General features: G+C 45.9%; 1 long non-coding RNA gene across 1 annotated transcript; it reads right to left on the bottom strand.

The window, feature by feature from the left end:
- Positions 1-2,019: 2,019 nt before the first annotated feature.
- On the bottom strand, positions 2,020-18,967 carry LOC307214334. Its single transcript, XR_013837929.1, has 4 exons — positions 18,826-18,967; positions 9,521-9,720; positions 6,524-6,671; positions 2,020-2,313 (listed from the first exon to the last, which is right to left on the bottom strand). It is a non-coding gene; the product is annotated as an uncharacterized lncRNA (long non-coding RNA).
- Between the last annotated feature and the right edge of the window lie 5,361 nt (positions 18,968-24,328).

Genomic DNA, 24,328 nt, shown 5'->3' with positions numbered 1-24,328 from the left:
TACATAAAGGGGTTTAGAGAGACACTGGAGCTAGGGTTGGTGTTTGTTGATGACATCATACATTTGGCAAAGACAGGGAAACAGGTGCAAGCTTTTGCCAAAGAGCTTGGGAGGCACCTTAAGCTCAAAAATATAGGTCCGGTAAGAGTGTACCTAGGTGTCCAGGTGGATAGAACCGAGGACGGCAGTTTCTTGCTCAGTCAGAAAGGCAAGATTGAGCAGTTGCTTGAGATGTTCAGGATGTCTGGGTGTGCAGGGGTCAGAACACCCATGGAAACGAGCTTCGTGAAAGACAGTCAGCTCGGGGAACATTCTGAGTTCAAGAACCCTGAGGTATTTCAGTCAGCTCTAGGGAGTTGTATTTTTCCCAATGGAGCAGACCGGACATAGCATTTGCTATAAACCTGCTCAGCAGAGAAGCTACAAAGCCAAGTGTGAGTGCCTGGAATGGCGTCAGGACAGTGCTAAGTTATCTGCAGGATACCAAAGATTTCTGCCTCAAACTGTCAGCTGAGGGTGAAGCAGAGCTCACATGCTGGACTGACAGTGATTGGGCAAATCTTGGGGACAGGAAATCTGTGTCTGGTTTGGTAGTGAAGTTTGGAGAATCTCTAGTTGGGTGGAAATCCTGAAAGCTTTCCTCTACAGAAGCTGAATTTAGTGTATTGAATTAAGTGTTTGGTCCAAGACATCTGTGGGGAGTGTTGCTTGCCCATCACCATTTGGGGAGACAATCAACCCTATTTGAAGTTGGCAAAGTCTGGACAGTTCAAGTCCAGAACCAAACATTTAGACATACGGTTCCAGAATGTATGTCAGAGTGTTCAGACAGGCTTATTAAAGCTGAAGTACTGTCCAAGTCAGACGAACCTAGCGGATGGGTTCACAAAACCTTTGAGCTTCCAAGACATGGGGAGTTCTGCGAAGGGTTGTGTTTGGGGTAAGTGGTAGTACTTACACTCCCCCCAGTGGTACAGGACGAGAGGGGGTGTGAGGATACCCAGAGCTTACAGAGTTAACAGCTCAAGGGGAATGACGTCCTGTAACTGGGGCTGTGTTCGCATACGGGTATTGTACTTTGTTATGTGAATGCTTTTACTTTCTGTTTTGGCTGCAACAAGAGAAGCATCATGTCTTCGCTCTCTCCTGGCTGATTTGTTGTTTTGCTGCTGTACAATACAGTGGTACCTCAGGTGCGAACAGGAGCCGTTCCGGAGCCCCGTTTGCATCCTGAAGTGAACACAACCCACGACTGCATGTCTGCGCGTGCACAGGTCGTGATTTGCCGCTTCCACATATGTGCGTGATGTCATTTTGACTATCTGTGCATGCGCAAGCGGCAAAACCCGGAAATAACGTGCTCTGTTACTTCCGGGTCGCCGCAGAGCGCAACCCGAAAGTGCTCATCCTGAAGCATATTCAACCCGAGGTGTGACTGTAAAGCTTCGTATAAAAGAAGAAGCTGTTGTACAAGAGTTTTACTGCATGGCTGAGATTCCTTCCACACAGGCACACCTCTGCTCATGATACTCTGCTGTAGCCAGGAGAAGCAGATGGGTGCAGTGGAAGCGGACTGGATGGCACAACAGTGCCACTATTCGCAGCCTTGGACACTCAATGGAACAGCCTTCTCAGTGGTTGCCCCACAGTTATGGTATGCTTCCTATGAAACGACACCTGGCCCTTTCAGTGTAGACCTTTGAGTGTTGCCTTAAGGACTCATTTGTTCCAGACTGCCTATGAGCTTCCTTACTATGCTGTATTCTTATACTTTGATCACTCGTTCTTAATAAATATCCTCTCAATTTGTGAGAGCTATGCCCTAAACCTGAGATGGAGAACTATTTTCCTCATGGACAATCTTGGAGGAAGTTGGGTAACATTCAGCCCCTAGGCCTTAGGTTCCCCTAAAAGGCAACATACAAATCCTTTAAATAACTTAACTGTCTTCTCTCCACTAATTGAAAATTCATGAAAACTCCATCCTATTGGAGCAACTCAGGCAGCAACTTCAAAGGCTTCATTATTACAAATCTATTTAGAAAATAAGAGTACAGACCTGTCTTACCGTTACAGCTTTTCAAATGTGCAGCTAGAAAGTAATAGCTGTTTTCTAATTCAGCTGGAATCAGAAACTGAATTGCTTTGTCTTTGTCCTATTGAGAATAATCTAAATGAGAAATCCATATATTGCCGTTCACACCCAAACACTTTTCTGTTATTAGATCCTGTCCATGACACAGTATTAATGTGATCAATAGAGATGCATGCAAAGATTGCATTGATTCAATATTTGTTTGAAGTTCCATGTCACTGTAAAAAAGCAGATAAACAAAACCTCTTTATGTATTTTTTACAAAAACCTTTCAAGAGCAGTTTTACCAACTGAGCAATATCTGGTTAACATGTGGTACAATTATATTCCTATTTAAAATTTATGTGGATACTTTTCCATTTATTAGATTTTTGTATTTGGTGGAACATAAATTACATGATTGCCTATGATCATTTTGCTGAATTATTCCACAACCCTTAACAAAAAATATGTAGCTGGCACAAAGTTACCAAAATAATCAGTACAACCTGCATAAGGGAAACCCATTTTGCCATTAAAAATGTGGCTTACAGTCCTTTTGTAACTAAGGATGCTTAAGAAACTCAGCCTTTCTGAATTCCAATATGAATTTCTCTTATTGCAGCTCCTGGACTAATTTGTGAATGGAATGTGGTTTCCTACTAGCTTTTGTACTTCCTGAATGCCTCATTAAAGTTCTTGACTTTTAAAAATCCATCAAAATGCATATATTTCAGAGGACTCTAAATATTGATTTATGCTGTGCTGCAGGGCTGTCTATAGCAAAGATGCAGCAATATGCTGGAACTGCACTGTATTTATGAAGAAATGCATTGAACATATTCTTTATACACACACACACACACACAATCCCTCCCTCCCTCCCTCCCACCCTTCTTACCTTCTTACACATGCAAGGGCAAAGGGAAAATTGGTCCCTTCTCCCTGACTTGCTAGTTTTCTGTGTGTACAATTATTCTTAAAAAAAAATTTTTTGAAAAAAGTTCTGACTAGCAGTCTTTGAAATGAAAATATCTTACTTCCCCATCAATCACTCAAGAGGTTCTGTGGAATATTCTGTCTCACAATCATAATTATTCAGAATTGTATTACATTTCATTGACTGTGACCATACTTTTTTTTTAAAAAAGCCGCAGATGTTACCAGGAATGTTTGCTTTGCTTCCAGGCACATAGGTTATTATATTCAGTCATTTGTTTGGGGAATTTAATATCCCACTCCTCAGGCAAAGTGACTCAGAGCAACTAAGATAAATTTTAGATAGTGAAACAACAATAATCAATCATATAATAATGAAATAGGAGCAGCACCAAACTATAAACGCTTGATTAATAAAAGCTTAGAAACTAACAGGTCTTGGGTGAATAAAAATGTAAATAACCATCACCATTTTAGTGCCAGAACCAGGATGAAAACCCATCTGAAATGGACCCAGATAATCAATGTCATCCAAACGTATCTGGAGGAGGAATTTTGAGGATTTTGATCTTTATGAATTCTGAAACAAAATGACCTGGTCTGTACTATGGCTGTGAGGCCCACCTGCCCCGATTCACCTCAGGACCTGCTTCAGCCCTGTTAGGGCTCTATTTGGGGGCCCATTCACTTGGGATTGCTTTGAGGGGGGCTTGCCTGGGACCCCAAATCTGAAGCAGTATTTGGAAAATAGACGTTTCAGTCATCCTGCTAATTTTCATTGTGAAACTTTCTGTTTTCCCCCCCACTCTCCAATCACATCATTTTGGAGATGGGCTCTCTTGCTTAGATTGCAGTGGGCTAAAAAAGCAAAACACCTCAGAATATCTCCTAAGAGCTTGGTAGGAGGCAGAGGTTATATTTAGGGCAGATGGCACCCAGGGCAGGGATGCCTCACCTTGGAAGGGCCTTGCCTCAGAATGTGGACAAAGTCTATACCTCTTGGACTAATGTAGAAATAAGAATTTAGCTTCCCACCCAATTTTGCAATATGGCGATGCAGTTCTCAGAATATAAAAGCAGACATTTCAGTTTGCATTTTGACAGAAAAAATGAATATTATTGCATTACTATTTTAAATAGTATTTAAATAGTATTTTGAGAATTCTTGTTCTAATATGTGCTGGAAATAGACAGATGTGCAGATCTTTCATCTGGAGTTCCATAGTAACCCATTTTCCCAGACGGTGTATATTGTGTATGGCCAAGCCTCTCTCCCCACCCCCACCTTACACATGTCACGTGTTACACTGTCATGCAACACTTCTTTGCTGGGTGGTATGATTAATAAGTGCAAAGTTGACGAACTGCAGGCCATACTCTTTAATTAATTGTGTCCTCCCTAAAAGAGGGCATGTGTTGCAGTGAGACCTGGAGACTGACTCCCTGTGTTATGCGTGGGTTGATTGGTTAACCACTGTAGCACCCTGCTTGTGGTTAACGCTTAGCTGGAATGAAATATTCAACGCAGCAATAGAGAAATTAAAATAGTAATTTATTTGTCAGACAAATAAATATGAGGCACAGTGGTATATGGTTACCAAGCTCTGGCCTGGCCTCTTGCCATTCTGGCCAGCACTTATATTTCCTTAATCCAGCCCCCTTGCTCCTCCTGTGGCTGCCTCTGTCCAATCAGCCTGGTTGAAATTCCTATTGGCTGTTTGCTAGAACCAATCACAAAAGATACACCCATTTCCTCTTGCCCTTTTATGGAAATCAAAAAGCTATATATTCTTCTATCTATAAATGACAAATAAGTAGTAATATATCTTACATGTGTCTCAACAAGGAATCTTAATTACCAGCTCACCTCTTGCCCTCCTTGCCCTATTGCCTTCCAAAACAGATAATTAATCTTGAATTTTTATCTTATGCATATGTCAAAGATTGAGTTCACATCAACATTGAGATCTCCTTCATTTGAAGGTTTCTAAACAAAAGGCCTGACAACCATATATCAGGAGTGCTCGATGGCGTCTCCTGTCTGGCAAGGGGGGGGGGGGCTGATGGCTGATGGCCCCTGTGATCTCTTCCAACTATATGAAATAAGAATCTAGCATTTCTTAAATCCTTTGCATAATTATATTTAAGCTAATATATTTAATACATAAATAACCTTTTAAAAGGAAAAGAAATCTTAAAAGGATCTTAGTTTAAGAAAGAAACAACTTTAGAAAAGGCTTCCCCAAAAATGCTCCCTTTCTGCCAGCTCTTCTTCTCTTGTTTCTCAGCCTCAAAAATAGAAAGAAAGAAAACCTATTTTCTCCAGCCAAGTCAGTTGTCTTTTTCACTGCTCTTGACCTTCTTAACCTTAGGAAGAAGATATGGCTCATTTTACTATTTATCCACCCTTAATTTGTAGGGTCAGTGTAACCTTGGCTGTCAGCCTGTAATTCCCTTTTTACGACTTTGAGAATTGTTTTCTGCTATAAATCAGGGGGGCCCCTTGTCTAGGAGTAAAAATATCTTGCCAAGGTTTTTAGGCAACTGGTCTTCTAAGACTGGTCTTTTAAGATACAGGCCCTGATTAAACATATAAGCTTTAATAAAAATGCAGGCTTATGATTAGATGCCTCACCACAACACTCGATTGATAGGTCCCTCAATCTTGGGTTCAATCTGGCCAATGGGGTGCAGTCTAAACCGATCGAGGGACCTATATATACCCATGCATGTGACCCAGAGCTTCCTCTTTCGGCTCGTGCATTCAGAATAACCGTCCACCTCTCCCTACTTTTAGGGCATTTTGCAATTGACTTTACTATGCCGCCGTGTGTAGTCTGTCCTTGGGACAGGGGCATGACAGGAATTTCCCCACTTGGCTGCTTGGCTGTTGCCATTTGGGTTTCGCCTGCCGCGTAGCAAATCATCACAACTTGTAATGTTGCGGATAGGCACTGGTTCAGGTGATAGTGATGGGAGAACGCTCTCGCCATCCCTATGTGAAGGGTATTCTGTTAAAGGAATCCAGGGACTCAGCTGGTTTGGCCAACCCCTGAGAGGGGGTTGTGCCCGTGCCTGAGTCCAGGGGAACATTTGGGTGGCGGAGTTAGCCTGTTAGCCACTTATTCAGGTGTTTACCCTTGGCTGACCTATGCTGGTGCCCTGGGTCAGCGCTGCCTGCAAGGGTGCAGGGAGCTAGTTGAACCAGAGCCTATGCAACCACTCACTCTCTGTAATCAATAAAGTTGTCTGCCAAAAAAACAAAACTAAAATTTGAGTCATGTCTGAATTTATTTAGGGGGGAGGTCTCTGGGTCTGAACACACAACTGTGTCTACATCATTCAGTCTCTATAACAGAAAGTTCTCACCATGGCCATCTTTAATCTTTAGCATATGTGACGCCAGGGTGCAAAGATCTGTCCAGCACCCCCAAATTAACTTTTATTGAACTTTTTTGGGGAGGGGGGAAGCCAAATTTGATGACCTTTTTTAGGGGGGAAATCACTCACCTGTAACAACAATGCAGTGGAAGAAAATTCTTTTGTTTTCTGACTTATTGGGAAATATTTGAAGCTAAGGAGTCTCAAAGCAGCTAACAATCTACTTTCCCATGAGTGAAGCTGAGAGACTTCAGAGAAGTGTGTGTTAGGAGTCATTCTGCAAAGAAACAGAAAAGATGATTGTAACTTTAAGAACTGTTTCTGTGAGTTCTGGGTGTGGTTTTCTAGGCTGATTAGGTACAGCTGGTGATGAGTACAAAAGGAGGAGAAGTTGCAGTTTGAATTTGCCTGCAAAAGAGAACACCCACATGTTTTTGTGTTTGTAAGATTGTAAATAAAACACTTACTTGAGTATTTTACACCTGTCTCACAGTTCTGTTGTCTGCTGCCAGGAAGATACAGCTCCAATAGTGTGACTAGTCCAAGGTCACCCAGCAGCTGCATGTGGAAGAGTGGGGAAGCGAACCCGGTTCACCAGATTACGAGTCCACTGCTCTTAACCACTACACAGAGAGATGGAGAAGGGGGGCATGGACTTTCACTACATTGCTTTTCACTGTCAGATTGATATGGACTGGTATACAGTCCAGAATTCGGCGCCCCGGTGCCCCCCACCCTTTGCATCCCCTGGTCCACACATAATGTCATATTAGTGACCCGGACACTTTCGCTAATGGATGGACTGGCATCTGCATTAGCCTTTGCCTCTAACTCCACATTTGAAGGAAGTGTGCTCTCTATGTCTCTGAAGAGAACCTCAGGAACCTCAGAGGAATTGGGGCCACGGGACGGTGGGAGGCCGTGTACAGCCTTAGCATTTACCTTTCCCCCAGGTAGATAATTATACGCAACCTATGAGAAGTGCATAGGAGAACAAAGATAAGTGATTTATTCTGTTGCTATGTTATGGTTGTGTACACTGATTTGTACCACATAGAGGGAACTAGATGATATCTCTGAATTTATAATTAAAGTGTTAATTAATTGCAGCTGTTGTACTTTAATATAGTGAATACAATTAACCAAGCTGGAAAAAACAACTTAGCTAAATTATTAATGCCAGGGGCTGAAAGTTTTCCAATTCTCCCCTCTCCAAATTATTCTGTATCATATAGTGACATGTATCACTATTATATTGGGGTTTCAGTATGACTTTGAGAATTGCGTCTTCCTGCTGTCTACATAATAATGTCTGAACTAGGGATGTTGGAGAATTCTAATGGTATGGAAATGGGTGTGGCATTTATAGAATTGTAGAGTTGGAAGGGACCTAGAGGGTCATCTAGTCCAACCCTTTGCAATGCAGGGATCTCACCTAAAGCATCTATAATAATAATAATAATAATAATAATAATTTATTATTTATACCCCGCCCATCTGGCTGGGCCTCCCCAGCCACTCTGGGCGGCTTCCAAAAGAATATTAAAATACTATGATACATCAAACATTAAAAGCATCCCTGAACAGGGCTGCCTTCAGATGTCTTCTAAAAGTCAGGTAGTTGTTGTTCTCTTTGACATCTGGTGGGAGGGCATTCCACAAGGAGGGCGCCACTACCAAAAAGGCCCTCTGCCTGGTTCCCTGTAACTTGGCTTCTCGCAGTGAGGGAACCGCCAGAAGGCCCTTGGTGCTGGACCTCAGTGTCCGGGTAGAACGATGGGGGTGGAGACGCTCCTTCAGGTATACTGGACCGAGGCCGTTTAGGGCTTTAAAGGTCAGCACCAACACTTTGAATTGTGCTCGGAAACGTACTGGGAGCCAATGTAGGTCTTTCAAGACCGGTGTTATATGGTCTCGGTGGCCGCTCCCTGTCACCAGTCTGGCTGCTGCGTTCTGGATTAGTTGTAGTTTCCAGGTCACCTTCAAAGGTAGCCCCACGTAGAGTGCATTGCAGTAATCCAAGCGGGAGATAACCAGAGCATGCACCACTCTGGCGAGGCAGTCCACAGGCAGATAGGGTCTCAGCCTGCGTACCAGATGGAGCTGGTACACAGCTGCCCTGGACACGGATTTAACCTGTGCCTCCATGGACAGCTGTGAGTCCAAAATGACTCCCAGGCTGCGCACCTGGTCCTTCAGGGGCACAGTTACCCCATTCAGGACCAGGGAGTCCTCCACACCTGCCTGCCTCCTGTCCCCCAGAAACAGTACTTCTGTCTTGTCAGGATTCAATCTCAATCTGTTAGCCGCCATCCATCCTCCAACCGCCTCCAGACACTCACACAGGACCTTCACCGCCTTCACTGGTTCTGATTTGAAAGAGAGGTAGAGCTGGGTATCATCCGCATACTGATGAACACCCAGCCCAAACCCCCTGATGATCTCTCCCAGCGGCTGCATGTAAATGTTGAAAAGCATGGGGGAGAGGACAGAACCCTGAGGCACCCCACAAGTGAGAGCCCAGGGGTCTGAACACTCATCCCCCACCACCACTTTCTGAACACGGCCCAGGAGGAAGGAGCGGAACCACTGTAGGACAGTGCCCCCAGCTCCCAGCCCCTCAAGACGGTCCAGAAGGATGTTATGGTCGATGGTATCAAACGCCGCTGAGAGATCCAGCAGAACTAGGAAACAGCTCTCACCTTTGTCCCTAGCCCGCCGGAGATCATCAACCAGTGCGACCAAGGCAGTTTCAGTCCCATGATGAGGCCTGAATCCCGATTGGAAGGGATCCAAATGGTCCGCTTCTTCCAGGCGTGTGTGCATTCACTCGTTGTCAGTGCCAGATTTACATCATGTGAATGTAAATGGCATTTGTTTCCACCAGATTTCCCCTGCAAAAGCTGCAAATATTACATAATAATGTTAACCCTGGAGAGGAGGAGACTTGGGCAGCTGTGGGGAGGTGGGGACCTTCAGTCTCAGCAGCTACTTCATGTGCTCATGAGGCCGGACACTCCTGTGCAGATCCTGCTTAACTCCAACTTGCATAGTGTGATTTACTGCTGGCTTACTCCTGACATTAAACACCAAGACCTACTTTCCAATAAATGCAATGGGCCTTACTTCTCAGCTGGGGTACCGCCACACCCCCAGGAGATATGCAAGGCCTTTCTTTATGCCCCTGAGGTGATCAGGTGCATCTGCCATTGAGGCCCAATCCTGCTCCTTGTCATATTGTGTACTTTTCAAAGGTCCACCTTTGTCCCATGCCTCTCTTGGTGTCAAGGTTCCCTGTCATCCTTCCTTCTTCCACTGAAAAAGATCTGGGGAGAAGGTAATTGATGGGCCATTAGCTTCTTCACTTACTTTGAAAAGTCAGTTTGCAAACACACAGAGACACAGGAAACACTTCAAATGCAGCGACGTAGGAGGAATAGAATGCAATCCATTAGTTAAACCCAGTTACAGTGATGACAAAAATGTGAAATTCCACCCATAATGGACAGTGAGGCAAATCATGTGTTTGGCAGAAACCAAACAGAAGTGGAATGAAATCAGCTCTACTTATGGCAAGTATATGGTGGAACAGGTATTGCTAACTTCATGCAATTTTAGTCTTTGGCAAGTTGTCTGTGCAACTATGAAACTACTAACATGAGTTTGACCAAACTGCGGGAGGCAGTGGAAGACAGGAGTGACTGGTGTGCTCTGGTCCATGGGGTCACAAGGGGTCAGACACAAATAAATGACTAAACAACAACAGCAACAGCAAACTGTGCAACTATATAACTGTAAGCATTGAGATCCTGTTTGATGACAGAGAAATAAACAAAAGAAGGCAAATTATATTAGCTTGAAATTTGTTTCATTTGGGGATGAACACAGTATATTGTGGATCCAGTAAAAAGATATAAAATTGTGTGTGTGGTGTCTGAGGGCCCTGTTCCTTTCTGCCACTCACCATCTGGCCTGGGGCGGGGCCTGAAGCCCCATAAGGACTGCTGTGCTCTGCTGCCCAGGAGGACTCTCCTGTATGGGTGTCTGAGGGTCCTGCTCCTTCCTGCCACTCACCATCTGGCCTGGGGCGGGGCCTGAAGCCTCACAGGGACTGCTGTGCTCTGCTGCCCAGGAGGACTCTCCTGCGTGGGTGTCTGAGGGCCCTGCTCCTTTCTGCCACTCACCATCTGGCCTGGGGCGGGGCCTGAAGCCCCATAAGGACTGCTGTGCTCTGCTGCCCAGGAGGACTCTCCTGCGTGGGTGTCTGAGGGCCCTGCTCCTTCCTGCCACTCACCATCTGGCCTGGGGCGGGGCCTGAAGCCCCATAAGGACTGCTGTGCTCTGCTGCCCAGGAGGACTCTCCTGTATGGGTGTCTGAGGGTCCTGCTCCTTCCTGCCACTCACCATCTGGCCTGGGGCGGGGCCTGAAGCCTCACAGGGACTGCTGTGCTCTGCTGCCCAGGAGGACTCTCCTGCGTGGGTGTCTGAGGGCCCTGCTCCTTTCTGCCACTCACCATCTGGCCTGGGGCGGGGCCTGAAGCCCCATAAGGACTGCTGTGCTCTGCTGCCCAGGAGGACTCTCCTGCGTGGGTGTCTGAGGGCCCTGCTCCTTCCTGCCACTCACCATCTGGCCCGGGGCGGGGCCTGAAGCCCCATAAGGACTGCTGTGCTCTGCTGCCCAGGAGGACTCTCCTGCGTGGGTGTCTGAGGGCCCTGCTCCTTCCTGCCACTCACCATCTGGCCTGGGGCGGGGCCTGAAGCCCCATAAGGACTGCTGTGCTCTGCTGCCCAGGAGGACTCTCCTGCGTGGGTGTCTGAGGGCCCTGCTCCTTCCTGCCACTCACCATCTGGCCCGGGGCGGGGCCTGACAGGCCTGACAGGGACGATTGCTGTCACTGCTGCTGCGGCCCAGGGGGATCCGGAGGGGTGCAGAGTTCTTTTTAAAATGTTTTAAAATTTTCCTTTTCCTTTTTATTTCTTTATTATTATTATTATTGTCATTATTATTACTGTATATGCAGGGATGGGGTGGGGGTGGGATGGATGTTTAGTTGGGAATTTGTTTTGATTTTGATGGATTTGTAATTTTTGGAGTTTTTTATTTGTATTGTTTTTTTTTGTTTTTTGGGGTTTCTTTTTTGTTTTGTTTTCATTGTTTTAAGGTCTTATTTTGTTCTTAAGGGGAGGGGTCAGGGCTGCCGGGGAGTGGGTCCCAGCCAACAAAATGGCTGCGGCATGTTCCACAGGGGGGGATGCGTTGGGACAACCGATCTCAGTGATCTCGGGTAGGAGGAGGAGTTACGCTAAGACCAGACCATGTCATTACAGAGGAGGCAGGTTTAGTCGTTGTCTGAGGACTATCCCTGCCTCCAGGTCTGGTCCTGACCAGATGGATACTAGAATCAGCAAGGGATACCCACATGACCTGAAGGTGCTGCTGTGCAATGCCAGGTCAATGATTCATAAGACCACTGCCATCCATGACCTGATCATGGATGGGGGATTTGACCTGGCATGTGTAACAGAGACTTGGTTGAATGAAGCGGACGGGCCTGTTCTTGCTGCTGCTTGTCCACCAGGTTTCTCTTACGCACAGCAACCCAGGCCTTGTGGGCGGGGAGGGGGGGTTGCAGTGATTTTTAGGAAGTCATTAGTTTGCACCAGGCGTCCTATTGGGAAGACCCAGTTCTCTGAGTGCATGTTCTGGAAGTTGGGCAATAGGGGCAGTACAGGATTCCTTTTGGTGTACCGACCTCCCCGCTGCACCAAGGATTCCCTGCCCGAGCTGCTTCAGGTCGTGGCGGATGTTCTCCTGGAGACACCTAGTTTGGTTGTCCTAGGGGATTTTAATATCCATGCCGACACGACCTTACAAGGGGCCGCTCGGGACTTCATGGAAAGCATGGCCTCCATGGGGCTGTCCCTGAATAAGTTTGGCCCAACCCATAGCCGCGGACATGCCTTGGACCTGGTGTTTACCTCTACGGATGTTGGTGACCTGACACTAACTAAAAGTGAAACAAAAGAAGTGCCATGGTCAGATCACTTCCTGGTGCAACTGGACTTCTCTGCGACCCTTCCCCTCTGCAGGGAGGTGGGACCGATTCGGATGGTCCGCCCCCGCCACTTAATGGATCCAAATGGTTTCCAGAGAGTGGTAGGGGATGCTTTATCCCATGTTGATGGCCTTTCAGCTGATTCCCTGGTGGCCCGCTGGAATGTGGAGTTAACCAGGGCTATTGACTGTTTGGCTCCGAAGCGCCCTCTCCGATTGCATGGAGCCCGGAGAGCCCCGTGGTTTTCCACGGATCTGAGGGCAATGAAACAATCGTTGAGACGGCTAGAGCGCCGGTGGCGGATAACTCATTCTGAAGCTGACCGGACACAGGTTAGAGCTCAATGTCGAGCCTACCAAGTGGCGGTAGCGACGGCGAAGAAGACTTTCTTCACCGCCTCTATTGCATCTGCAGAAAACAGCAGCAGGAGACTTTTTCAGGTGGTCCGCAATTTAGCGGAACCACCTGCTACATCAGGGCCCAGTACGGGCCACATGATCTCCTGCAATGATTTTGCAAAGTTTTTTGCAGATAAAGTCGCTCAGATTCGGGAAGAGGTAGACGCCACCGTGGGAGCAGGGCCGGGGCGGGAGAGTGCTAGAGTCCTGTCTAGTCAAATTGCATGGGATCAATTCCAATCTGTTACCTCCGAGGATGTGGACAGGCTGCTTGGACGAGTGAAGCCAACCACCTGTCTCCTGGATCCTTGCCCATCCTGGCTTATAAAAGCTAGCCGGGAAGGACTGGGCGATGGGCTTCGTGGGGTGGTGAATGCTTCCCTCCGTGAGGGAGCCTTCCCAGACCCGCTGAAAGAGGCGGTTATCAAACCACTTCTTAAAAAACCATCTTTAGATGCGGCCACGATGGCCAGCTATCGCCCAGTCTCAAATCTTCCATTCTTGGGCAAGGTGATTGAGCGAGTGGTTGCTGAACAACTCCAGGCACGCCTGGAAGAAGCGGACCATTTGGATCCCTTCCAGTCGGGATTCAGGCCTCATCATGGGACTGAAACTGCCTTGGTCGCACTGGTTGATGATCTCCAGCGGGCTAGGGACAAAGGTGAGAGCTGTTTCCTAGTTCTGCTGGATCTCTCAGCGGCGTTTGATACCATCGACCATAACATCCTTCTGGACCGTCTTGAGGGGCTGGGAGCTGGGGGCACTGTCCTACAGTGGTTCCGCTCCTTCCTCCTGGGCCGTGTTCAGAAAGTGGTGGTGGGGGATGAGTGTTCAGACCCCTGGGCTCTCACTTGTGGGGTGCCTCAGGGTTCTGTCCTCTCCCCCATGCTTTTCAACATTTACATGCAGCCGCTGGGAGAGATCATCAGGGGGTTTGGGCTGGGTGTTCATCAGTATGCGGATGATACCCAGCTCTACCTCTCTTTCAAATCAGAACCAGTGAAGGCGGTGAAGGTCCTGTGTGAGTGTCTGGAGGCGGTTGGAGGATGGATGGCGGCTAACAGATTGAGATTGAATCCTGACAAGACAGAAGTACTGTTTCTGGGGGACAGGAGGCGGGCAGGTGTGGAGGACTCCCTGGTCCTGAATGGGGTAACTGTGCCCCTGAAGGACCAGGTGCGCAGCCTGGGAGTCATTTTGGACTCACAGCTGTCCATGGAGGCACAGGTTAAATCCGTGTCCAGGGCAGCTGTGTACCAGCTCCATCTGGTACGCAGGCTGAGACCCTATCTGCCTGTGGACTGCCTCGCCAGAGTGGTGCATGCTCTGGTTATCTCCCGCTTGGATTACTGCAATGCACTCTACGTGGGGCTACCTTTGAAGGTGACCCGGAAACTACAACTAATCCAGAACGCAGCAGCCAGACTGGTGACAGGGAGCGGCCACCGAGACCATATAACACCGGTCTTGAAAGACCTACATTGGCTCCCAGTACGTTTCCGAGCACAATTCAAAGTGTTGGTGCTGACCTTTAAAGCCCTAAACGGCCTCGGTCCAGTATACCTGAAGGAGCGTCTCCACCCCCATCGTTCTACCCGGACACTGAGGTCCAGCACCAAGGGCCTTCTGGCGGTTCCCTCACTGCGAGAAGCCAAGTTACAGGGAACCAGGCAGAGGGCCTTTTCGGTAGTGGCGCCCTCCCTGTGGAATGCCCTCCCACCAGATGTCAAAGAGAACAACAACTACCAGACTTTTAGAAGACATCTGAAGGCAGCCCTGTTCAGGGATGCTTTTAATGTTTGATGTATCATAGTATTTTAATATTCTTTTGGAAGCCGCCCAGAGTGGCTGGGGAGGCCCAGCCAGATGGGCGGGGTATAAATAATAAATTATTATTATTATTATTATTATCCAATTATTATTATTATATTTGTATATCAAAAGCATTACATGTTTACATTACTATAGCTTACATTATAAAATATTGTATATTTTTTATTTTACTTGTAAGCTGTTTTAAAAGCCTTATTTTTGATAAAATAACATTTTATAAAAGCAATATTATTTTACTTGTACATCATACCACTTGTGTAAAAGCAGAAGGAGGAGGGGGCACAGGCAAAGGGGTAGGTAAGACTTTTGGGGTACCGTGGCTTGACTTCACTTCACAGCAACCAGTTTGTTAGGGTAGGGAGGATTCTTTCCCGTCACCCACATGTCAGGGTGCTCCTTTCAGAGATGCCTTTCACCTTTGACCCTTAAAGCGGTACTGGGTACCAACATTTGCCAGGACTGTTTACAAATTCATTTTTAAACTGCTGTTGTATTAGCTCCTTCAACTATAAATGATGTCAGATTACAGCATTATGACTCTCATGACAATTCCTGGATACAGAATCAAAGTCCTTGGTTTCTAGGGAGAGTTACTGTGACTCACTTGTTGTTGTTGTTTAGTCGTTTAGTCGTGTCCGACTCTTCGTGACCCCATGGACCAGAGCACGCCAGGCCCTCCTGTCTTCCACTGCCTCCCGCAGTTTGGTCAGACTCATGTTTGTAGCTTCGAAGACACTATCCAACCATCTCGTCCTCTGTTGTCCCCTTCTCCTTGTGCCCTCCATCTTTCCCAACATCAGGGTCTTTTCCAGGGAGTCTTCTCTTCTCATGAGGTGGCCAAAGTATTGGAGCCTCAGCTTCACGATCTGTCCTTCCAGTGAGCACTCAGGGCTGATTTCCTTAAGAATGGATCGTTTTGTTCTTCTTGCAGTCCATGGGACTCTCAAGAGTCTCCTCCAGCACCATAATTCAAAGGAATCAATTCTTCGGCGATCTGCCTTCTTTATGGTCCAGCTCTCGCTTCCATACATCACTACTGGGAAAACCATAGCTTTTACTATACGGACCTTTGTTGGCAAGGTGATGTCTCTACTTTTTAAGATGCTGTCTAGGTTACTGTGACTCACTACTGTGAGTCATTTGGAGCAGTTTGGGCTGCAGCAAAAGGCAGTAAATTTGGGTAGGGGCAGCCATACATAATGATACTAAGAAAAGATAATAGGGACTATGGCTGATAAATAAGAAGTCAATGAAGAGAGACTAAATAAAACTGACAAGTACAAAATAAAACAAACTCATAAGACCTGGAACTGTTTTAAGGAAAATGGGAATCATCATATTGACTGTGACTAGTAAGAGAACAACTAACAGTTAAACTAATCTTCGCAAACCGGGTTCTCTCCAGGCCTATTGAACTATATTTCCCAGGCAGCATGGATGCCAGGTGATGGCTCCAGTTAGACAGACTCGAAAAACAAACAGCAGCAAGAATAAATCAAAATGGGGGGGGGGCGGGGGGGATGAAGGGAAGTGTGGATAAAAAAGAACTGGGTGTATGAAGATTGGAATGAGGTAAAGAAAGCTGGTACCAGTTAGTGGGGCTGCATAGATGATCTGGTCAAATCAGGATGATTACATCAGCTTTCTATGTTTTTTCTAATATTTTAAATTAATTCATTGGTCAATCAATCAATCACTATTTAATTACAATTGCTGCCATATTTACTGTGGCCTGTTGTTTTTTATGTCACTAGGCGAACTTCTGGCAAGGGAAAAAGGAGAAAAATATTAATACTTTCCAATTTGTCTCTGCTCTTTTGGAATACATACTTCCAGAGCTTGGATGAGTTCTAAGTACAAAGACTTCAGGCTGTGTGGGACATCTCATTAAGCCTATTATCTTTTGCATATATTTTTTGCAAAGCCTGCAAGTTAATTTTTCCCTTAGCAAATATGTTTTCCCCTATTTATTTACTCAGTATATTATAAGCTCACCTTAAGGCTCGAGAAATGCAGTGCATTTGAATTTCACTATGGAAATTCAGAATTTTGATGAGATTAGTTGATTCTTATTTGCAATTTGACACTTATTATTCATTAGCAAATTATTTTAGAGGGGACAGTGGTATATGGATATTAATGGAAGTTTGTAAACATAATGCCATGACACATACACACGCAAAGCAGTTTAGAAAATAATTCCTGAGGGGGTTTACCAAGTTAATATGGTACAACAAAAACAACATACAAGACAAACTGTTGCCCCAATCCCAGGATAAGAAGCTTAGTATGTAGAGGATCTTCACTTCTGCCGGCTGACTCCTGGCTCAACCAGGCTCAGTGAAAACCTGAAGAATTCAACCCCGGCTCAGCTGAAAATATTCCACCGTAACTTACTCAGATAGCTGAGTCAAAGTTGGTACAAGTCTCCAAAAAGACCCTTGCCCTCCAACATTTCTCCAATGAAAATGGGATGTTAGATTCTATAATGATAATTTTACTATTTATACCCGACCCATCTGATTGGGTTGCCCCAGACACTCTAGACAGCTTCCAACAAATATAAAAATGTAATAGAACATTAAGCATTAAAAAACTTCCCTATACAGGATTGCCTTCAGATGGCTCAGGGGTTGAATAACTCCATACCCTCCAACATTTCTCCAATGAAAATAAGGACATCCTAAGGAAAAGTGGGAGATTCCAAGATCAAATCAGAAACCGGGACAGCTTCTCTAAATCAGGGAAGTCCCTGGAAAATAGGGACACTTGGAGGGTCTGAGGACCAGAGAGTGGAGGACTTTGGCTGAAGCCTAAGCCCATTCAGTGCAGCTATGTGATCTGGCAGCCCAGCCTAAAAAACAATTTAAAAGCTCCCCACTGCTGAACAGGGTTTGGATCTGGTAACTTCATGCTGGCTTAATTTGCACCAACTTGCTTTATCCCAGTTTCTTGTGCATAGGATTGTTCCCTAAATCTGTTAAAATGTAAGGTGCTATATTACTCCCTGTGGTAAAAATATATGAACAACTACAGCAATTGGAATCCATACAATACTTTTAAAAAATGCATATCCTGACTTGGTGTGTGTGTGAAGTTATAGATATTGAGACTTTCTGCATGGAAGGCAGACCTTCTGTCCCTAAGCTACAGCCGTTTCCCTATAATACTGAGACCAAGTCCCTTTGAAAGACAGGCTCAAGTTAAAACAGATTTTATTGAACTTGCTGCTCAAATTCATGGTGGAAGTGACAGGGTAGTTGTTATGCAGGTATCAGAAAGGATGAGCATAACAAACATTCCTTTGTCCTCCAAATCTATGATATTATGTATGCTACAGGGATCAATATCAGCCTCTCTGACAGAATTCTCTTATTAAAAGCACATGTGCAGTCCAAATCTTTGCATGTTTACTAAGAAGTAAGGTATGGGTGGGGTTAACGCTCGATAATATTACTATTCCTGATTTCCCATGAATGTTCATGCGGGGAACAAGTGGGCTGCTGCCCCCCATCTTTGTTTTGTTTTGGAGTTGCTGTTTTAATTAAACCCTTTAAAAACTGTTTTGAATTCTAAGGCTAGACACAGTACTGAGAGGAAAGGAAAGGCTCCCATGCTAAGGCAATTATACCTTGGTTACAGCCTAGGCTTGGAAGCTTCACTAGGATACTGAGTGCTCCTGAAGTATTACCTCTAATAGGGGAACAAATTCTCATTTACCTCACTGCCAGCAAAGCCATCTGTTCCTCCAGACAAGTATTCTTTAAAGAAATCCATCTTGGTTATACCTATGTAAGGATCCATTTTGTAAAACTGATGACCTCAATATGTAGTCAAAAACTGTGAGAGAGAAATTCTATGGAACCATTTACTTGCCTCGTCAATCTGATCGCCTGCTGGGAATGAGAAACTTGGGATTTATTCAAGGCATGGCCTCCTGTACTTTGAGGTGATATAGTCTCGGCACTATAGAAACAGTGCGCTCAATGCCCAGCAGTGAGGAAATGTCTTATCCTCTTCAAGATTTGTCTGTCCAGATTATTAGTACTGACAGGCTGTAAAGGAAATGTGCCCTGCTCTTCAGCAAAAATGGGGGTGCTTTTGAAGTGGCCTGGCATCTCCTAGAGAGAAGACTTGAACTTACCATCAGGACCCCAAAAGGAGAGAAGTTCTTCCAGATTCCAGATTCCACCACCTCTTACTTAGACCGATAACAATGCTATTGTTGAAATCTCTAAAAGCTGGACTAGTGTTAACAAAACTTGCTCTGGCAGCTAGCGAGAAAATGCCAGAATGAGAATCCTTTGCAGCTGGGAGGGGCAAAGAGGTGTGATGCCACAATGCCACAAATCAAATAACAGTGGGGAGGGGGAGGAAGCAGCAGGCTATATAAGGCTGTGTGCCTCCCCTCTGGTCTCTTTGGCTGCAGGGGAGTCAGACTGAGCAGCCAATCTGCTGCTGCGTGTGCAAGGAAGAGGTTTCTTTTTGGCAGACCTTGCAGCTTACTGTGTTTTGTTTGGTTTTCCATTATCTTTGCAGCCTTGTTGCTTCTTGTTGCTTTCCTTATCCTTTTTCTTTTCTCTCTTTCTTTTTTGGGGGGCAGGACTATGGGACCAGTCTTTGCAGCCTGGCAGCCTCTCAGTCTGGGCTTTGAGGTCCTTTCAGCCTTCTTCAACTTTGTAGTCTTATGATTTTGACTGATCTCTCCCTGAGTCATGTTTCTACTTTGGTCAGAGCTGCTTTCGTTTGGGCTTGGCAGCATTGTGGCTTGGTGGATGTTCCCTTTGCCACACATGTCCAAGGTCTTGGCTCTGCCTTAGCAGGTTTGGCACTGCCCTGCAGACTTGTTGCAATGCCCATTTGCCCCTCACCACAGGGTTAAGAGCTGTTGATTTTTTTGCTTTGCTTTTCAGCTGCGCTTATGGCTGCCTGTTGTACCCCACTGACTGTTTTTGCCCCACTTGCTGACTTTGCTCATTGATTTGGATCACGGCTGGTTAGTTGCCCATTGCAGATCACTTAACATGCAGGTTACCAGGGGCTGGTTGTCCTCCTGTGGGTCACTTGACTCTGGGTTGCAGTGAACTAAGGTTTTCAGGAAGGGACTTTAAGGAACCAAGGAAAATAGTAATGGCGATGAGACACAAAGTAACTATGTCTTATTGATAAAACAAAAAATGGCAAATCAGTTGCTGAAGCAAGAGCACAGAGCTGAGTAGAATAGGAAATCAGAGGAGGAGGAGTGATGGACATGGAAATGGAAGAAAGTGAACCGAGAAGACATTAATGAGAGGAGGCTAAGAAGTGTCCGAATTGCAGGAGCAACGTATTCTGCAGGCACTCAGGAAGAGCAAGAAAGAAGGTCATAAAGGAAGTGATAAAACAACAACAACAACAAATGCCCGAAGACTCAGTAAATGCTGGATATAAGCTTTAAGGAGGAAGGAGGATGGAATCAGAGGTCTTAAGGGCACAGGAGATTCTGTGGACAATGGAATGTCTGGAGGGTTCAGACATGTGGACTAGGAAGTCTAGGCCAGAGGATATAAGTTAGAGGCTTCTGTTGCATGTAATACTAAACTAGGAATTAGCATTATGTGAACAAGTCTCAGGCTCAAGGGATCTCATTCAACATGACTGCAAGGAGTAAACCTGAAGTTTTTGCTTCCCTTTTCAGTAAGCATCTGATTAGTGTTATATTCAGTTAGCCAGAGCTTAGCATTAAGCAGTTTAGTGCTACATTTAATTAACCACAGTTTAGCATTAAATGGCTTTGTTACAGTTAAATTGTGGTTTATCTTAACCTCAGTTTATTGAAACAAGCCATTTCATAAACTACTGCTTGAAGTTTGCTGGTTATAATAAATTATGGCTAAGGGGAAAAAATCCAGGTTTAGCTATAACAATAAAAAGCAATTATAATTAGTTTCCAATTTCCTCACAACTTTGCCAGAGGAAAAGGGGCAAGGGGAGCTCATGTAATTTTGAGTCTCTTTCACATAGCACTGAACTGCAGTTTAGTGTTACATATGGATGAGGTCATAGAGTCCATGCTTTTAAGAGAAGAGGTTAGAAGAGGAATTCTATCATGTCTGGCTTCCACTGTCACTTCAGCATTATGGCTTCAAGGAGCTGTTGAGGGCTGAGAAGGAGAAGGGGCTGAATTTCACATATAGATTTAACAAAGAAACTAAACCTTTGATTACAGGTGTCAGGGACTCAGGAGCAGAGGCACAGGGAAGAGAGGAGATGGAGAGCGAAGGGGAAGAATCCGAGGGGAGCGTAGGAGAAGAGGACAGTGGACCGAGGGATTCCATGAGCCTCTCCAGCGAATCGGAAGATTCACAGAAGGGGGCGCCAGTGGCCAGGGGTAGGGGGTTCCCAAGGGGAACGCCCCAGGAGCAAGGGGGCAGCAGGGACTCCCAGAGCAGTAGCTGGAAATCAGGACCAGCTTCCCCACCAGAGCAGAGTGGGGGGGAAGAGTCCCAAGGATCAGGGCCAGTGCATTCCCCACCAGGGAGAGAAGATAAGGCAGGGCTGACCACGCCTCCATCAGAAAGTCGGACAACGGAGGAGAGGTCAGATCCGGCCAGTGTCCCGGAAGAGGGAAGCAGTGACCGAAGTAGTGTAACGGTTAGGAGAAAGGTCACTGGGTTAGCGCGAGAGGCAAGTTCAAATGTACAGGAGCGCGGGACAGCAGAGAATGAGGATTGGGAACCGGGTCCTAAAGCCCGCAGGAGGGAGGGGGAGGAGCTAAGCGACTCAGCGTCGGAAGAGTCCAGAAAGGGCAATGCCCCAGCGGGCAGGAGGACCCAGAGGAGGAGAGAGCAGCGTAAAAGGTGGAGCAGGGCTAGGATCTTAAACTGGTGTCATAGGGGAGGAGACTCAGACGGGGCTTCGCCGATCTAGGGTTTAAGACGTAGGGCTGCACGCTGTGGCTTTGAAATGGAAACTGAACTTCAATAAAGACTTTTGTACATTACTACAGCCTAGCGTTGGTCCTCTGTGAGCTGGGACCTAGAGGCAGCTCTGACAACAGGCTTCTAATACGAGAATGAGTGCTTCTGCCATTTTAAAAAATCATTCTCAAGGAAAAGGATCTGTTCTGAAAGGCTGTCATGTCACGTAGTTCTGCTGTGCATACCATTCTTCCTTAAGCACAGCTCTTCATCTGGTAGAACAAAGGGACCATTCTCTCTTAAGTCTTAAAAATCAAGATTTGCTTTGAATCTCACTTCTCCTCCATGCATGACTCACTGACAACTCACTGCCTTGTTCTCTGCTTCCTACTGCCATGTGTTGCTTCATTCATGGAACCAGCTATCAGGAGTAATCTTCCAGATGAAGGAAATCAGCAATTGTTTCAAGCTGCAGGTGCAATGATAGAAAAGATCTCATTCACTCCTGCAGGTATATGAGTTATTCATCCAAAAATAGCCATTGTCTTCTCTTGTGCAGCATAAGTGAGACTTGGTTCAGATGCTCAGAGTCCTGCATATGAATACCCAGGCTACAGTAACTCTGGTTTTTAAGAGGCCATGGGATTCTCTTCAACTTTGCTGCAAGAAACCAAGTGCCGCACCAGAAGGCAGTGAGAGAGAACCCTTTTCAAATTTCTATCTTTCTGCTTTTTAAATTTAGTCTGATGAAAACTAAACAATATAAACATGGAATTAAACAAAAATAAAAACATAGCATCTAACCACTAAAACAGTTCAGTGGTGAACTTGAAAAAGCTAGTTTTACACTCCTCCCTTTGAGTGCTTATGCTCCACATGCAAGGTGCTACCATGAAAGAAGGCCCCATCTCACCTCACTGCCCAGGGGGCCACAGCCACAGATGGAACCATGAAAAGGGTCTGGGCAGCAGATATGTGGAGATGCACTGCTTCACAGAACTGAGTCCTTTGTCATTCAGGGCTTTATACATTAAAGTCAACACAAGCAATTGGGCCCACTAGCAAAGAGGCAGCCACATGGAGTCATATCTCACCAGAAAGGAACATATTCTTATGTGGGAACAAGATGCTGTTATATTTTCCCTGTAACTTGGCTTCTCGCAGTGAGGGACCCACCAGAAGGCCCTCAGAAGAGGACCTAAGTGTCCGGGCAGAATGATGGGGGTGGAGACGCTCCTTCAGGTATACTGGACCAAGGCCGTTTAAGGGCTTTAAAGGTCAGCACCAACATTTTGAATTGTGCTCGGAAATCAAACATGACATGGTAGTGTGTAGAGACAAAGCATGAGTCTTTCTCTCCCACAGGTTCTGGAGATTGTCTGAAGCAGCCTCAACAAGGCAACCCTTATAAAACTTCCAGGACTTTTAAAATAAGGGGTCCACCATTCTTTCAGTCCTTATTTCTTCTGCACTGTCTGAAGTGGACTGAGCAGCTTGGGGGCAAGTGCAGTGTTTTTGATTCCATGCTTCTCCTGGTAACACTGCAAATCCACAGTCATGGGGGTGGGGGCAGTTATGTGCATCCTTCCCACTTCAATGTCACATCTCCTGCAAATCTGAACTAAACCATTATGGGAGCAAGCTGTCTCATGGATTCTCACTTTCTTATTGTATTATCAGAGTGGTTTGGGAAGAAGACCTCTTGGAAGTGGCCCTTAGAGCTCGGGTACATATTACCTTTCCTCAGTGTTAAACATTGACACAATACACCTTTGGTTTGAGGCATTTGGAGCAGTGGCTTAGCTACATGCCCCAGCACCCGGAGTGGTGAACATGCAGGGGCGTGGCTGGCGTGCGGCCCGCCACCTGCAGGAGGTGTAGTGTGCATTCCGGGGGTGCACGGCAGACGGCACACATCCCAAGGGGGCGGCTGTGATGTCACACACACACCCAATGGCACCGGGGGTGGGCCGCTTCCCCTGCCCCACCTTTGTTCGCCAGTGATTTGGAGGTATCAGAACCTGTGGTTTGAAGCCCCTGGTTGTTGTGCTTGGTGTGAAGGCTGTTGCCTTCCTCTGTGCTGTGAAGCAGACAAGATGAGATCCAGGTTTCTACCAACATGACAAATCTGCAAAATGTGAGCTTAAATGTACAAGCCACCCAAGAGATTTTTTTCAGCAAAGAACAGAGAGCTAGCTGTCACTCCTTCCTTGTACGTTTTGTCTCTTAGAAACTGGAATGAACCACCTTCTCACTGTTACTCTATTTTCCCATTAGGGTTGACAACTCAATTTTATATGTGAACATCCACAGGACATTGTGCTGTTCACTCCAAACAGTTCCAGCAAATCAATGCTGACCGTTCTGTGCTATCTGACATAAAACATCAGAGGTATTAAGAACGGTTGCTATGCTAGTGATTAACTCAAACAATAGCTGAGCAAATAAGGCCCAGGTAACCTAGATCTGCCACCTATACATTTTAGCTGCCAATATATGGCCTCATTTTTGTATTTCAATAGGATACCAGTGTAACTACCAGTGGATTTATTGAATTGCTTAGTGAATGAAGCTGTTTTCTCTGCTAATGTCAATGACAGTGATATTAATGTTGGCATTCGCATCATTCATAGCTGTCAACCTTCCCTTTTTTGGTGGGAAATTCCCTTATTCCAGCGCCTTTTCCCACTGCTTCCCACTGCTATCCCAGATTGTTAGATATCCCGTAGACTGTCCCCGGGAGAGGTG

Source organism: Podarcis cretensis, assembly GCF_951804945.1.
Source record: "Podarcis cretensis genome assembly, chromosome: 4".
Lineage (NCBI taxonomy): Eukaryota > Metazoa > Chordata > Lepidosauria > Squamata > Lacertidae > Podarcis > Podarcis cretensis.
This window is presented reverse-complemented; position numbering and strand designations above follow the sequence as displayed.